General features: G+C 49.4%; 1 protein-coding gene across 19 annotated transcripts in view; it reads right to left on the bottom strand.

Moving 5' to 3' along the window:
- nrxn3 (neurexin 3) overlaps positions 1 to 14986 on the bottom strand; it is a 1403890-nt gene that overhangs the window by 470930 nt on the left and 917974 nt on the right. The gene's annotated exons all lie outside the window — the stretch shown is intronic.

Below are 14986 nucleotides of genomic sequence, written 5' to 3' on the forward strand. Positions count from 1 at the left end.
GGAGAGGGAGGAGGGGGAGAGAGGGGGGGGAGGAGGGGGAGGGGGAAGAGAGAAAGGAGGAGAGAGGAGGGGGAGGGGGGAGGGGGAGGAGGAAGGAGGGGGAGGGAGGGAGGGGAGGGGAGAGGGATGGGGAGTGGGAGAGGGAGAGGAGATGGGAGGGATGAGAGGGAGGGGAGGGGAGAAGGGAAAGGGGGAAGATGGAGGGGGAGGGGTGGGGCGGGAGTAAGAGTGAGTGTGTTTGCATGTGATGCGAGTAACCACTACCACTGCTGAGACTAATGACATAAAATTGCTCAGACCTGTCTGAGACGGCTGCGCAAGATTCCAGCATCTGCAGTTTCTTCTGAGACTGAACCCACTGTATCGAGAGCAGGGAAATAAATTGAAGCACATAATCATTTCTTGCTGCGATCTAGGAGAGGGAGTTGCAATTTTGGAAACAGCAGACAAGCCAGTGAACATCCCCTAAAGAGAAGCAATTAACCGCCACCCGAGGCCGGCAGGCGGCAAACCGAGTAATTGGTTGCACCGAATATCATGGAGAGATATAAAGTGGACCTCTTTCTCGACTCACGTTCACTTCAATGAAAGCGCTTAACCGCAGATCATCCATCAGCCCTTATAAATCTGACTGGGCCCATTGAACTGCGGCACGGTGGCGCAGCGGTAGAGTTGCTGCCTCACCGCGCCGGAGACCCGGGTTCAATCCCCACCACGGGCGCTGTCTGTACAGAGTTGGTACGTTCTCCCGGTGACCCGCGTGGATTTTCTCCGGCCGCTCCGGTTTCCTCCCACACACTCCGTAGACGTGCGGGTTTGTAGGGTAATTGGCTTTGGTAAAATTGTTTACGGTCCCCAGTGCGTGTGGGATAGTGTTAGTGTGTGTGTGGGGATCGCTGGTCGGCGCGGACTCGATGGGCCGAAGGGCCTGTTTCTGAGCTGTATCTCTAAACTAAACTAAACTAAAATGTGGATATAATGGGTGGAGACGAGGAAACACTTTTTCTCACAGAGAGTGGAGAATCTGTGGAATTCTCTGCCTCAGAGGGCGGTGGAGGCCGGTTCTCTGGATACTTTCAAGAGAGAGCTAGATAGGGCTCTTAAAGATAGCGGAGTCAGGGGATATGGGGAGAAGGCAGGAACGGGGTACTGATTGGGGATGATCAGCCATGATCACATTGAATGGCGGTGTTGGCTCGAAGGGCCGAATGGCTTACTCCTGCACCTATTGTCTATTGTCTCTAATGTAGGTAGGTGAGGAATATCCTGATTCTCACACCTCTTTGGTCAAATGCAACCTCAGGAAGACTTTGAAAGATACAGCATGGAAACATGGCCCTTCGGCCCATCGAGTCTGCGTCGACCATCGATCACTCGCTCACAACCAGTTCCATGTTATCCCACTTTATCCCACTTTCTCATCCACTACCCGCGAGCCAGAGACCTGCAGACCTGCGCGTCTTTGGGATGTGGGAGGAAACCGGAGCACCCGGAGGAAACTCCGGCGGCCACAGGGAGAACTGTGCAAACTCCGCACAGACAGCAGCCGGGGTCAGGGTGGAACACGGGCCTCTGGAGCTGTGAGGCAGCAGCTCTACCCGCTGCGCAGCCACGCCGTCCATAATTTAAATCAGGAAGGTCGGCACCCCCTCCAGTCATCATGGGAACGAAAGGGAGAACCGGCAGCGGGCAGTAGATGGGAGATAGACACAAAAAGCTGGAGTAACTCAGTGGGACAGGCAGCATCTCTGTAGAGAAGGAATGGGCGACGTTTCTGAAAGTCTGAAGAAGGGTTTCGACCCGAAACGTCACCCATTCCTTCTCTCCGGAAATCTTCGGTGAACTGTTTAAGAAGGAACTGCAGATGCTTGAAAAAGTCAAAGGTAGACGAAAATGCTGGAGTAACTCAGCGGGTGAGGCAGCGTCTATGGAGAGAAGGAATAGGTGACGTTTCGGGTCGAGACCCTTCTTCAGACTGATGTGGGGGCGAGGGGGTGGGGGGGAATAAGAAAGGAAGAGGCGGAGACAGTGGGCCGTGGGAAAGCTGGGAAGGGGAGGGGATGGAAGGAGAAAGCAAGGACTACCTGTAATTGGAGAAGTCAATGTTCATACCGCTGGGGTGTAAACTACCCAAGCGAAACATGAGGTGCTGCTCCTCCAATGTGCGGTGGGACTCACTCTGGCCGTGGAGGAGGCCCAGGACAGAAAGGTCGGATTCGGAATGGGAGGGGGAGATGAAGTGGTGAGCCACCGGGAGATCAGGTTGGTTAAGGCGGACTGAGCGGAGGTGTTGGGCGAAGCAAGCGAACTGTGCGGAGGTGAACTGTTGTACCAAAATGTGGCGACACCTATGTACTGCCTATGTGAGGTCTGCTGCATTTTACCAGCATAACAAAGCATTTCACTGTACCTAGGTACATGTGATCCTATGAGGTGTCGTTGAATAATTGAATGGAATTAGGTATTGAGTTTGTCTCTTACGGGCCAGTCCCACTTTGGCGATTTTTCAGCGGTTTGTTGGCGACTGTCAAGTTCCCGGCAGTCGCCTGAAAAAACGGCAACTGGAACGGCGACTGTTAGAGTGGAATACACACACACAAACACATCGCAAAGGCGGGGGACAGGGCAAGCGGGGGCAGCACTGACTGAAATTCACACGGTGCAAAGCCAAGGTGATACAGACACACACCGCGATGAACAGGAAGGTTGGCGCTGTAATTAAGACGGCTAAAGCACAGTGTACGGTAAGTCATTTAAAAGAGGCGAGTAGAGGGGGGAGTAGAAGGTGGGAGAAGGAGTGGAGACAACTTTTAATAAGCCAGAAGCTCGGCGGACATTTAACATTACCGGTTGGGTATCCTTGGTTCTGAAAACTACTGCTTACCTTTTTTTCCCAATGAAATTCACCGGTCAGCACCGGCTACAACCTACGAGAACCTTCGACCTCCTGTCAACCCACTAGGACCTCCTAGCGACCCACCTACGGCTCGAGAATTCTCGCTACTCTCCATGGCGGCTTCATTCTAGTCGCCGCTAATTTTTCAACATGTTGAAAGATTTGCGGCGACCATAATGAGGCCGCGACTAGTTCCCAGAATGTGGGAACTCCTCGCGACCATGAAGGCGACTCCCCGGCAACCACCCGCGAACATGTGGTGACTGCACAGTCTCTTGCAGTCGCCTAAAAAGTCGCCGAAGTGGGACAGGCCCATTAAGGCGGCACTGTGCCTTACAGAGCTTACTGTGCCTGAGACCATGGTTCGATCCCGACTTCGGGTGCTGTCTGTACGGAGTTTGTACGTTCTCCCCGTGGGTTTGCTCCGAGATCTTCCGTTTCCTCCCACGCTCCAAAGACGTGCAGGTTTTGGCTCGGTATAAATGTAAAATTGTCCCTCGTGTGTGTTAATGTGTGGGGATCGCTGGTCATTCGGCCATAAGTGTGAAGACCTGCAGATGCTGGTAAAATCGAAGGTAGACACAAAATGCTGGAGTAACTCAGCGGGTGAGGCAGCATCTATGGAGAGAAGGAATGAATCAGTCTGAAGAAGGGTCTCGACCCGAAACGTCGCCCATTCCTTCTCTCCGTAGATGCTGCCTCACCCGCTGAGTTACTCCAGCATTTTGTGTCTACCTAAGGTCATAAGTGATGGGAGCATGATTAGGCCATTCGGCCCATCGTGTCTACTCTGCCATTCAATCATGGCTGATCAATCTCTCCCTCCTAACCCCATTCTCCTGCCTTCTCCCCACAAACCCTGACACCCGTACTAGTCAAGAATCTATCCCTATCTGCCTTTAAAAATATCCACTGACTTGGCTCTTTGGCAAATAATTCCACAGATTCACCACACCCTCTGGCGGGGCCGAAGGCCTGTTTCCGCGCCGTGTCTCTTAAAACCAAACAAAACACACGAACAGAGGCACGAGTAGAATGGACACCTGTGGATCTGGCCCGGACAGAGTCAGCAGCTTGCAATAACATGCCACAAATATCAGCAAACATACATCCAGTCAGCAAGATCGCTTATTGTCACAGTGACACTTAATTAAGATCGCTGTAATTTATTTCCGACTCCATCAAAAGTAATTCCACGCACCCCCCCCCCCCCCCCCCGCCCCCACTGACATGTAATTCAGTGTCAAATGCTTTCTCCATATTTCTGCTCCGAATAGATTTTACTTGCAAATTAAAAGAATACTCTTTGGTCGGATCAATAGCATTTGTTTCAATCGGATTTACGGTGAGCTATTATTGCGGTTTGACGAGTTATTCATGCCCCGGGCGTTGAGTTATTTGCGTCAAAAGAAGAAAATCAAAATCGGACAGCTCACCGCCACTCACTCACTCGCCCGCCAATTCCCTCCTCTGGCCACGGCCGATAAACGGAATTGCCCGTGACGCTTATGGATTTGACCTCTCCTCAATCTGTGGAGGAACAGTCCCACACGTACCTCTGTGTGGGACGCAGCCCAGACCATCACGCAAACCAACCTCCTTTCCATTGACTCCGTCTACACCTCGCGCTGCCTCAGCAAGGCCGGCAGCGGAATAGTAGCATCTATTACAATCTAGCATCTACCCAATCTATTCCTCTCATGATTTTGTACACCTCTATGAGATCTCCCCTCATCCTCCTGCGCTCCATGGGATAGAGTCCAAGCCTACTCAACCTCTCCCTATAGCTAGACAAAAGTGCTGGAGAAACTCAGCGGGTGAGGCAGCATCTATGGAGCGAAGGAAATAGGCAACGTTTCGGGCCGAAACCCTTCTTCAGACTGATGTAGGATGGGGGGGGGTGAGAAGAAAGGAAGAGGAGGAGCCCGAGGGTTGAGGGAGAGCTGAGAAAGGGAGGAAACAGCAAGAGCTACCAGAAATTGGAGAAGTCAATGTTTATGCCGCTAAGGTGCAGACTGCCCAAGCGGAATATGAGGTGCTGCTCCTCCAATTTACGGTGGGACTCACTCTGGCCACGGAGGAGGCCCAGGACAGAAAGGTCGGATTCAGAATGGGAGGGGGAGTTGAAGTGCCGAGCCGCCAAGAGATCAGGTTGGTTAATGCGGACCGAGCGGAGGTGTTCGGCGAAACGATCGCCAAGCCTACGCTTGGTGTCACCGATGTAGATCCCTCTGGTCCTGGCAACATCCTCGGACGGTCCTGTCATTGAGGTCAAAGAGGTTGAAAGTCGAAATGCTGTTGACAGGCAACTGAATCATCCCACCGCAACCAGAGAGCCGCGCTGAACTACTATCGACCTCATTGGCGATCCTCGGACTATCCGTGATCGGACTTTGCCAACTTCACCTTGCACTAAACGTTGTCCAGTGCACATGGATATGCAGGGAATGGGTCATGGATCATGGATCACATGCAGCCAGGGGAGATGAGGTGGTCTTGGAAACATTTCTGGTATGGACATTGTGGGCTGAAAGGCCTGTTACTGCACTGTTCAACCCGGGCCTCAGCTTGAACCACGTACACACCCACGGATTCGACCCATGGGGCGTTTTGGACCTCGGCCCTGTCTGCAACCAGCCCATGATTAAGTCCCCGGCGCCAGGCACAAAATGCTGGAGTAACTCAGCGGGACAGGCAGCGTCTCTGGAGAGAAGCAATGGGTGACGTTTCAGTCTGAAGAAGGGTCTCGACCCGAAACGTCACCCACTCCGTCCCTCCCAGAGATGCTGCCTGACCCGCTGAGTTGCTCCAGCATTTCCTGTCTATCTTCAGTGCAAACCAGCATCTGCAGTTCCTTCCTACGTTAAACTGGACATTAATAATATAATCAGTCATAATAATTTTTTACACACATATTTATATACCGGGATATCACGTTGAAACATCGCCAAGTGCTTCACACAAATTACTTTTGGAGGCAGAGATGGTTGATATGTAATCGAACGGCAATGGGAATCCACTTCAAGGTAATTCCAGAGTAAGTACAATGCTGCCTTGGGATCTCGTTGAGCACTCACTAACTCGAGAGGGACCACGGTAGCTCAGGCGGTAGAAAATGCTGCCTTCCAGCGAATGCAGCGTCAGAGACCCGGGTTCGATCTCGACTACGGGCACTGTCTGTACGGAGTTTGTACATTCTCCCCGTGGCCTGCGTGGGTTTTCCCCGAGATCTTCGGTTTCCTCCCACGCTCCGAAGACGTACAGGTTTGTAGGTTAATTGGCTTGGTGACAGTAAAAATTGTCCCTAGTGGGTGTAGGATAGTGTTAGTGTGCGGGGATCGCTGGTCGGTGGGCTGAAAGGGCCTGTTTTCGCGCTGTATCTCAAAACTAAACTAAACAAATGAGCAGTTATTGCCCTGGCAACAGGGTCCCAATCACTGATTATTCATCAACATCAGTGCATTATCATCATCATCATCATCTACTCATCCAGCCAAGCTTCACCACAGCAGCCAGCATCGTCAGAAACCCACACCACCCTGGCCTCACTCACATTTCACCCCTGCCTTCAGGTGGAAGGCACAGGAGCCTGAAAACTGTAACGTCCAGGAACAGGACACAGAGCTATCCCGGGATGGCGGGACGGTCATATGTTGATAGAATGGAGCGGCTGGGCTTGTACACTCTGGAATTTAGAAGGATGAGAGGGTATCTTATTGAAACATATAAGATTATTAAAGGTTTGGACATGCTAGAGGCAGGAAACAAGTTCCCGATGTTGGGGGAGTCCAGAACCAGGGGGCCGCAGTTTAAGAATAACGGGGTCGGACATTAGAATGGAGATGAGTAAAAACTTTTTAAGAAGTTAGATAGAGCTCTTAAGATAGCGGAGTCAAGGGTTATGGGGAGAAGGGGGTACTGATTGTGGATGATCAGCCGTGATCACAGTGAATGGCGGGTGCTGGCTCGAAGGGCTGAATGGCCTACTCCTGCACCTACTGTCTATTGTCTATTTTCTATAAATATGCTTAACCAAAAGATATTTTTAAGGGTCAGTTTCAATTGCACAGCTCCCCAAATAATTATTCTACACGAGTATGTGACTTGGTTTATTCTATCTGACGATTGTTCAGTCAAGTATTTAATTGTCATATGTATGAAGCCAAAACAATGAAATTCTTACTTGCAGCAGCATAATCGGCCTGTAAAACACAATGCGCATAAATATTACTAATAAACTAACAAAAAAAAACATATGTATTAGCCAGGGTTACTGGTGGGGAATAAAGGGGTAGGCCATTTAAAACTTGAGATGAGGAAAAACTTTTTCACCCAGAGAGTTGTGAATTGGTGGAATTCTCCGCCACAGAAGGCAATGGAGGCCAATTCACTGGATGAATTTAATAAGGAGAGTTTAGATAGAGCTCTAGGGACTAGCGGAATCAAGGGGTATTGGGAGAAGGCAGGCACTGGATACTGATTGTGGATGAGCGATGATCACAATGAATGGCGGTGCTGGCTCGAAGGGCCAAATGGCCTCCTCCTGCACCTATTTTTCTATGTTTCTACGGGAAAAGAGCTAAAGGGATTTAAATGACGTTCCAGGCATTATTATTATTGGTCAGCTTGCAACCCAGCAGTATGAATATTGACTTCTCTAACTTCAAGTAACCCTTGCTTTCCCTCTCTCTCCATCCCTCCCCCATCCGAGTTCTCCGACCAGTTCTCCGAGTTCTCCTGATTAAATTTTATCTTTGTATGCTTCGTTGTCAGCTTCCCCTCAGCTAACAATGATTTATTCGGCATTTTCCTTGGCCCTCATCCCCTTTGATCTGTGGTTTTCACACCTCACCCTTCCATATCTCTGTGTCACCCTCTCCCCTGAGTCTGAAGAAGGGTCTCGACCTGAAACGTCGAGAAATGTGGCAGTTCTCGAGGCAGCTGCTTCCCGCATTTACAGTCGTCTCGTTGAGTTTCATTGTCTATAACTCATTTTCACCTAGCTGACAGCTAACAATGGCCTGTTTCCTATATCATCGTTACTTTATTTGCCCACCTTTCATTCATTGTTCTATATCTCACCGTCTATATCTCTCATTTCCCTTTCTCCTGACTCAGTCCGAAGAACGGTTTCGACCAGAAACGTCACCCATTTCTTCTCTCCAGAAATGCTGCCTGTCCCACTGAGTTACTCCAGCATTTTGTGTCTATCGTCAGTGTAAACCAGCATCTGCAGTACCTTCCTACACTTAAAAGTCGTCTTGTTGAGTCTCATTGTCTGGCCCTCGGCTAACAATGGCTGTATCCTTATCATCGTAAACGGCCTGTCCCACGAGCATGCGACTTGCATGCGGGCAAACGCGACCAAACCAGAAACGGGGGCCGCGCGGAGGTCGAGTGAGTGACGTGAAGTTCAACGCGAAGTACCACGGGAAGTTTCGCGCGTGACGTACGGCGTCAAACACTGCGCCGCCCGTCGAGGCGGTGCGTACGGCGTCGAGGCGGCTGCGGGCCGGCAGGCCGTTGCCGCGCGGAATTTTTGAACACGGTCAGTTTTTCGGAGCCCCGCGCGATGTCGGGACCAGCTCCGCACAACTCCATACGGCTCTGGCGATCGAAGTGGGACCGGCCCCCGCGAAGGCCGTACGGCTCAAGTGACCACGTTAGGTCGCGCTTGCCTGCATGGAGTCACATGCTCGTGGGACAGGCCCTTTACTCTTTTTTTTGCATATCTTTCATTCATTTGTTCCACATCACCATCTGTATGTTTCATTCCCTTGACTCCCAGTCCGAAGAAAGGACTCGACCCCCCAAAAAAAAATCACCCCATTCCTTTCCTCCAGAGATGCTGCTGACCCGCTGAGTTCCTCCAGCTTTTTGTGTCTACCTTCGTTTCAACCGACATCTGCAGTTCCTTCCTACACATTAGAAAAAACCCACTGCTGTTTGTCACCATTGTCCCTCACTAGTTTATATAAAAAACTTTTTTCTCATCTTCTGTGAAACGCACTTGAAGGGAACAACAAAGAGCAAGCTGATTCAAACAGAAGCCCTCATCCATATGAATATATATTCTAATTCTGTAAACAATTAGGTTGTTATTCAGTGGAGTTCATTGCGTAACAATTCTTCCCGTTTTTTTTCCAAAAAGATAATAGCACCCTCGTGAGCAGCAGAAGGCCATCATTTTGCTATGATGGACGGAAGAGCGACCTCAGAGGCAATTAAACCTTCCAAAACACTGCCTTCAGCGCCGCGTGAATTACCAATTGCTAGGTAGCGGCAGTTCAAGAGATTATAGGCTTCTTTGACCGGCAACAATGTGTAATCAAACTCGGCACGCTCACAGACAAAGGAGTCTGTTGCCGCCAACTGAGACGTGGCATGCAGAAAAATACAAAATGCACGCCTTACCCTGTTATTTACAGAACTAATATATTTTACCAAGTGTTACGTGTTTGCTTCTGAGACTGATTTCATGCTTCGAGGTTCAAGAGTTTCTTCGTGTGTGTTGTTTCAAGTGGGCCAGAATACAAAAACGGCGATCTAATGTTGAGGCAGGCACCAATTGCTGGAGCAACTCAACGGGACGGGCAGCATCTCCGGAGAGAAGGAATGGGTGACGTTTCGGGTCGAGATCCGAATATAAGATTATTTAAAGGTTTGGACACGCTAGAGGCAGGAAACATGTCCCCCATGTTGGGGCAGACCAGAACCAAGGGACACAGTTTAAGAATAAGGGGTAGGCCATTTAGAACGGAGATGAGGACAAACTTTTTCACCCATAGAGTTGTGGAATTCTCAGCATCAGAAGGCAGTGGAGGCCAATTCTCTGGATGCTTTCAATAGAGAGTTAGATAGAGCTCTTAAAGATAGCGGAGTCAAGGGATATGGGGAGAAGGCAGAAACGGGGTACTGATTGTGGACGATCAGCCATGATCACAGTGAATGGCGGTGCTGGCTCGAAGGGCCGTTGTCCTACTCCTGCACCTATTGTCTATTATCAGTCGGGGGAGAGGGAGACACAAGAGAAAAGGATGGATGAGGTGTGAAAACGAGACTTCAAAGGGGATGAGATCAAGGAAAATGTAAAGTTGTTAACTAGGAGAAGGTGACAATGAAGCATACAGAGATAAAATTAGGGAGACAGTCAGACTGGTTGGTGAACTAGGATGGTGGAGGGATGGAGAGAGAGGGAAAGCAAGGGTTACAGGAAGTTAGAGAAGTCAATGTTCATACTGCTGGGGTGTAAGCTGCCCAAGCGAAATATGAGGTGCTGTTCCTCCAATTTGCCCTGGGCCTCACTCTGACAATGGAGGAGGCTCAGGACAGAAAGGTCAGATTGGGAATGGGAGGGGGTGTCAAAGTATTTAGCAAACGGGAGATCAGGTAGGCTTAAGCGGACTGAGTGGAGGTGTTCAGCGAAACGATCGCCGAGCCTGCGTTTGGTCTCGCTGAGGCTCTATAAGGCGCTGGTCATTTGGAGTATTGTGAGGAGTCCTGGGCCCCATGTCTGAGGAGGGATGTGCTGGCTCTGGAGAGGGTCCAGTGGAGGTTTACAAGAATGATCCCAGGGATGAGTGGGCTAACATATGATGAGCACGTTGTTTCGGGTCGAGACCCTTCTTCAGACTGAAACGTCACCCATTCTTTCTCTCCAGAGATTTTTAAGGCAAAGATAGATAGATTCTTGATTAGTACGGGTGCCAGGAGTTATGGGCAGAAGGCAGGAGAAAGGGGTCAGGAGGAAGAGATAGATGGAGAAGTAGACTTGATTGGCCAAATGGCCTAATTCTACTCCTATCACTGATGACCTTATGATCATTTTATTCCTAACTGCTGGCGTGCCTAGTTGTCATTCTCTCCAGAGATGCCCCCTGGCCCGCTGAGTTACTAGCATGCTGCCATGAAGCATGTGATTGCATATGGATATATGGCCAGCCTGCAGCAGTGCAAGGTGGAAGGTTTAGAGGAAGGATTGATTCAGAGGCAGCATCGATCAACTCCCTACACACCACAGACATTGATTACACTGTGGTAATGTGTTCAGCCCTGACACTCAGGCAATAGACACTAGACAAGAGGTGCAGGAGTAGGCCATTCGGCCTCTTCGATGTGATCATGGCTGATCATCCACACATCAGTACCCCGTTCCTGCCTTCTCCCCATATCCCCTGACTCCGCTTTCTTCAAGAGCCCTATCTAGCTCTCTCTTGAATGTATCCAGAGAACCGGCCTCCACCGCCACTTGAGCAGAGAATTCCACAGACTCAAACTCTCTGTGTGAAAAAAGTATTTCCTCGTCTCCGTTTCAAAATGGGCCGACCCCTTATTCTTAAACTGTGGCCCTGGTTCTGGACTCCCCCAACATCGGGAACATGTTTCCTTATCAGGGGACCAATCAGAATAGTAGAGGGCAGAGCTGACATAGTTCAGTCAGTTAGTTTATGATCACGTGGACCGAGGTACCGTGAAAAGTTTTTGTTACCTGCCAACCAGTCAGCGGAAAGACAATACATGATTACAATTGAGCCGTTTACAGTGTATAGATACATGATAAGGGATTAGTGCAAGGCAAAGCCAGCAATGTCCGATCAAGGATAGTCCAAGGGTCTCAAACAAGGTTGATTCAGCTACTGGGAGGACGTGCAAACTCCACACAGACAGCATCAGAGGTCAGGATCGAACCGGGATCATTGGAGCTGTGAGGAGGTGGCACTCCCTGTTGCCTCACAGATTATTCAACGAGTCTCACTTCCCACCTCTTGTCTTAAACCTTCAGAGATAATTTGCAGCCAAGATAGGCACAAAATGGTGGAGTAACTCAGTACATCGTCTATCTCCAGTTATCGTCCGATCAGCTGAGAAGGCTGTTGGCCGCTACCTTCCCCCCATTGATGAACTGCACACTGCAAGGGCCAGGAAGCGAGCGGGTAAGATCATATTTGACCCCTCTCACCGTGGCCACAAACTCTTTGAATCACTTCCCTCTGGAAGGCGACTCCGGACTGTCAAAGCTGCCACAGCCAGACATAAAAACACGAGCAGTAGCTCTACTCAAACAACCGAAAGCCTCCCTTTTGCTCTGGTATTTTATTTAATCGCATGTTTAAATTATAATGTTTTATTCTTACTGTTTTAATGTTTTATGTGTTATTCTTAATGGTTTACTGTATGTCCTGTTGTTACTTGTGAGCGGAGCACCAAAGCACATTCCTTGTATGTGTACATACTTGGCCAATAAACGTATTCATTCATTCATTCATTCATTCATTCATTCATTCATTCAACAAACACATCCCATCATAGGAAGGAACTGCAGATGCTGGTTTACACCAAAGATAGATACAAAATGCTAGAGTAACTCAGCGGGACAGGCAGCATCTCTGGAGAGAAGGAATGGGTGACGTTTCGGGTCGAGACCCTTCCTCAGACTGAGAGTCAGGGGAGAGAGAAACTAGAGGTATGGAAAGGTACAGAACAACCCAGAGCTGGCATTTATGAAACATCACCCATTCCTTCGCTCCATAGATGCTGCCTCACCCGCTGAGTTTCTCCGTCATTTTTGTCTACCTTCGATTTTTCCAGCATCTGCAAGTTCTTTCTTAAACAAATCAGGGCTGTCACCCATTCCTTCTCTCCGGAGACGCTGCCTGACCCGCCGAGTTACTCCAGCACTTTGTGCCTTTCTTCGCTGTAAACCAGCATCTGCAGTTCCTTCCGACATCATTTACAGCCGTAGTTTTTTTTTAATCCGATTTCTTTTCTGAAGTTCCGAAAGAAACAAGAAATGAAATTCAAAACAATTTTTTTTTTTAGAAATATCGTGTGCGCAAATAATGTATTTTTCATGATGCTTATTGCAAATGTCTCAAAGCTTTTCACCACATGTAAAAATAGTCATTTTCGCACCAATCATTTCCCGCAGCAGAGGATTTTACACGTAGTGCCCTTCATCTGCTTTTTGGGGAGATAAGTTGGTCAAGACAGCAGAAGATAGACAATAGACAATAGGTGCAGGGGCAGGCCATTCGGCCCTTCGAGCCATCACCGCCATTCAATGTGATCACGGCTGATCATCCCCAATCAGTACCCCGTTCCTGCCTTCTCCCCATATCTCCTGACTCCGCCATCTTTAAGAGCCCTATCTAGCCCTCTCTTGAAAGTATCCAGAGAACCGGCCTCCACCGCCCTCTGAGATCTAACTCAGCCACCTCTCTTGCCCACGCCTCACCTTAAGTGACGTCAGTGGTTATTCTCTGTGGATCTGAGCCAGCAGACGGGGCCTTGTATTCATAAGTCATCCAACCCACACCAGCGCTGAACTACGGCGGCACGGTGGAGTGGCCTGCCTCGCAGCATCAGAGATCCGGGTTCGATCACGACCACGGGTGCTGTCTGTCCCGAGTTTGCACGTTCCCCCCGTGACCTGCGTGGATTTTCTCCGAGACGCCATGTTGCAGGAAAGATATTGTCAAGTTTGAAAGGGTGCAGAAAAGATTTACGAGGATGGTGCCAGGACTAGAGGGTGTGAGCTACAGGGAGAGGTTGAATAGGCTGGGTTTTTATTCCATGGAGCGTAGGAGGATGAGGGGAGATCTTATAGAGGTGTACAAAATCATGAGACAAATAGATCGGGTAGCTGCACAGCATCTGAGTCTTTCACCCAGAGTAGGGGAATCGAGGACCACAGGACATAGGTTTAAGGTGAAGGGGAAAAGATTAAATAGGAATCTGAGGGGTAACTTTTTCACACAAAGGGTGGTGGGTGTAAGGAACGAGCTGCCAGAGGAGGTAGTTGAGGCTGGGACTATCCCAACGTTTAAGAAACAGTTAGACAGGTACGTTGGATAGGACAGGGTTGGAGGGTTATGGACTAAGTGCAGGCAAGTGGGACTTGTGTAGCTGAGACATTGTTGGCCGATGAGGGAAAGTTGGGCTGCAGGGCCTGTTTCTACGCTGTATTAATCGATGACACTCTCACATTCCAAAGACGTGCAGGTTTGCTGGTTAATTGGCCCTTAGTGTGTGTTGGTATAGGATAGTGTTAGTGTGCGGGGATCGCTGGTCGGCGCGGACTCGGTGGGCCGAAGGGCCTGTTTCTGCACTGTATCTCTAAAAGTAAACATCCTCGTGAAAACGTACGGATACTCTGAAGTAAAGGAAGTAAAAGTAAACTTTACACCCCAGCGGTATGAACATTGACTTCTCCAATTTCAGGTAGTCCTTGCTTTCTCCCTCCTTCCCTTCCCCTTCGCAGCTCTCCCACAGCCCACTGTCTCCGCCTCTTCCTTTCTTCTTCACGCCCCCCCCCACATCCAAAGACCCTATAGCGAGCAAGATAGATCACTCGACGAAAAAGACGTAGTACGGTCATGGGCAGATTCACGGGTAATTTTCGGCCCCATTTCCATAACCGGCTTCCGTCTCCGCACCAAAGATCCCACAGCGGAGCAAAGATACTAGTGCGGAGACGGAAGCCGGTTACGGAAACATCCTCATAAAAATAAAAGTTATTTGGTGAAAATCTTCTCCTCATTTTCAGAATTTAAATTTATTAACACAAACTGTTCCCCCGCAACGTTGATTACACTGCGAGTCGGGTCGGGTCGGGTTACTGAAATGGATGAAAAAAAGGCCCACGTTCCGTTCCGTTGCGTACTACACGTCAGCCCATTGCATTTAGCAGGAGTGGTCTATCTTGCTCCGCAATAGGATCTTTGCCCACATCAGTCTGAAGAAGGGGCTCGATCCGAAACATCACCTATTCCTTCGCTCCATAGAAGCATCCTGTCCCGCTGAGTTTCTCCAGCAGTTTTATCTACCTTCTGAAGTAAAGGGAGGTAATTGCAAGCTTCTTGATGTCACCCAGGGGGCTCGGTGCATTATCGTTGACATAATCACTCCGCAGAGATGTGTCTGGGCTCCTGCTGTTCAGAGTCGTACAGCCGACTATTCAGCGCAAATTGGCATCAAATTGGCATTTTCAGTCACAGAAATATTATCATGGTTGACGTTAGAGATGAAAAATCACGCAGATGCATTAAGAAGCGTTCGGTCTTGAGAGACTGAGGTCAAGGTGCTGTTAAT

This window comes from Amblyraja radiata, chromosome 9 (genome assembly GCF_010909765.2).
Source record: "Amblyraja radiata isolate CabotCenter1 chromosome 9, sAmbRad1.1.pri, whole genome shotgun sequence".
In the NCBI taxonomy this organism is placed as follows: Eukaryota; Metazoa; Chordata; class Chondrichthyes; order Rajiformes; family Rajidae; genus Amblyraja; species Amblyraja radiata.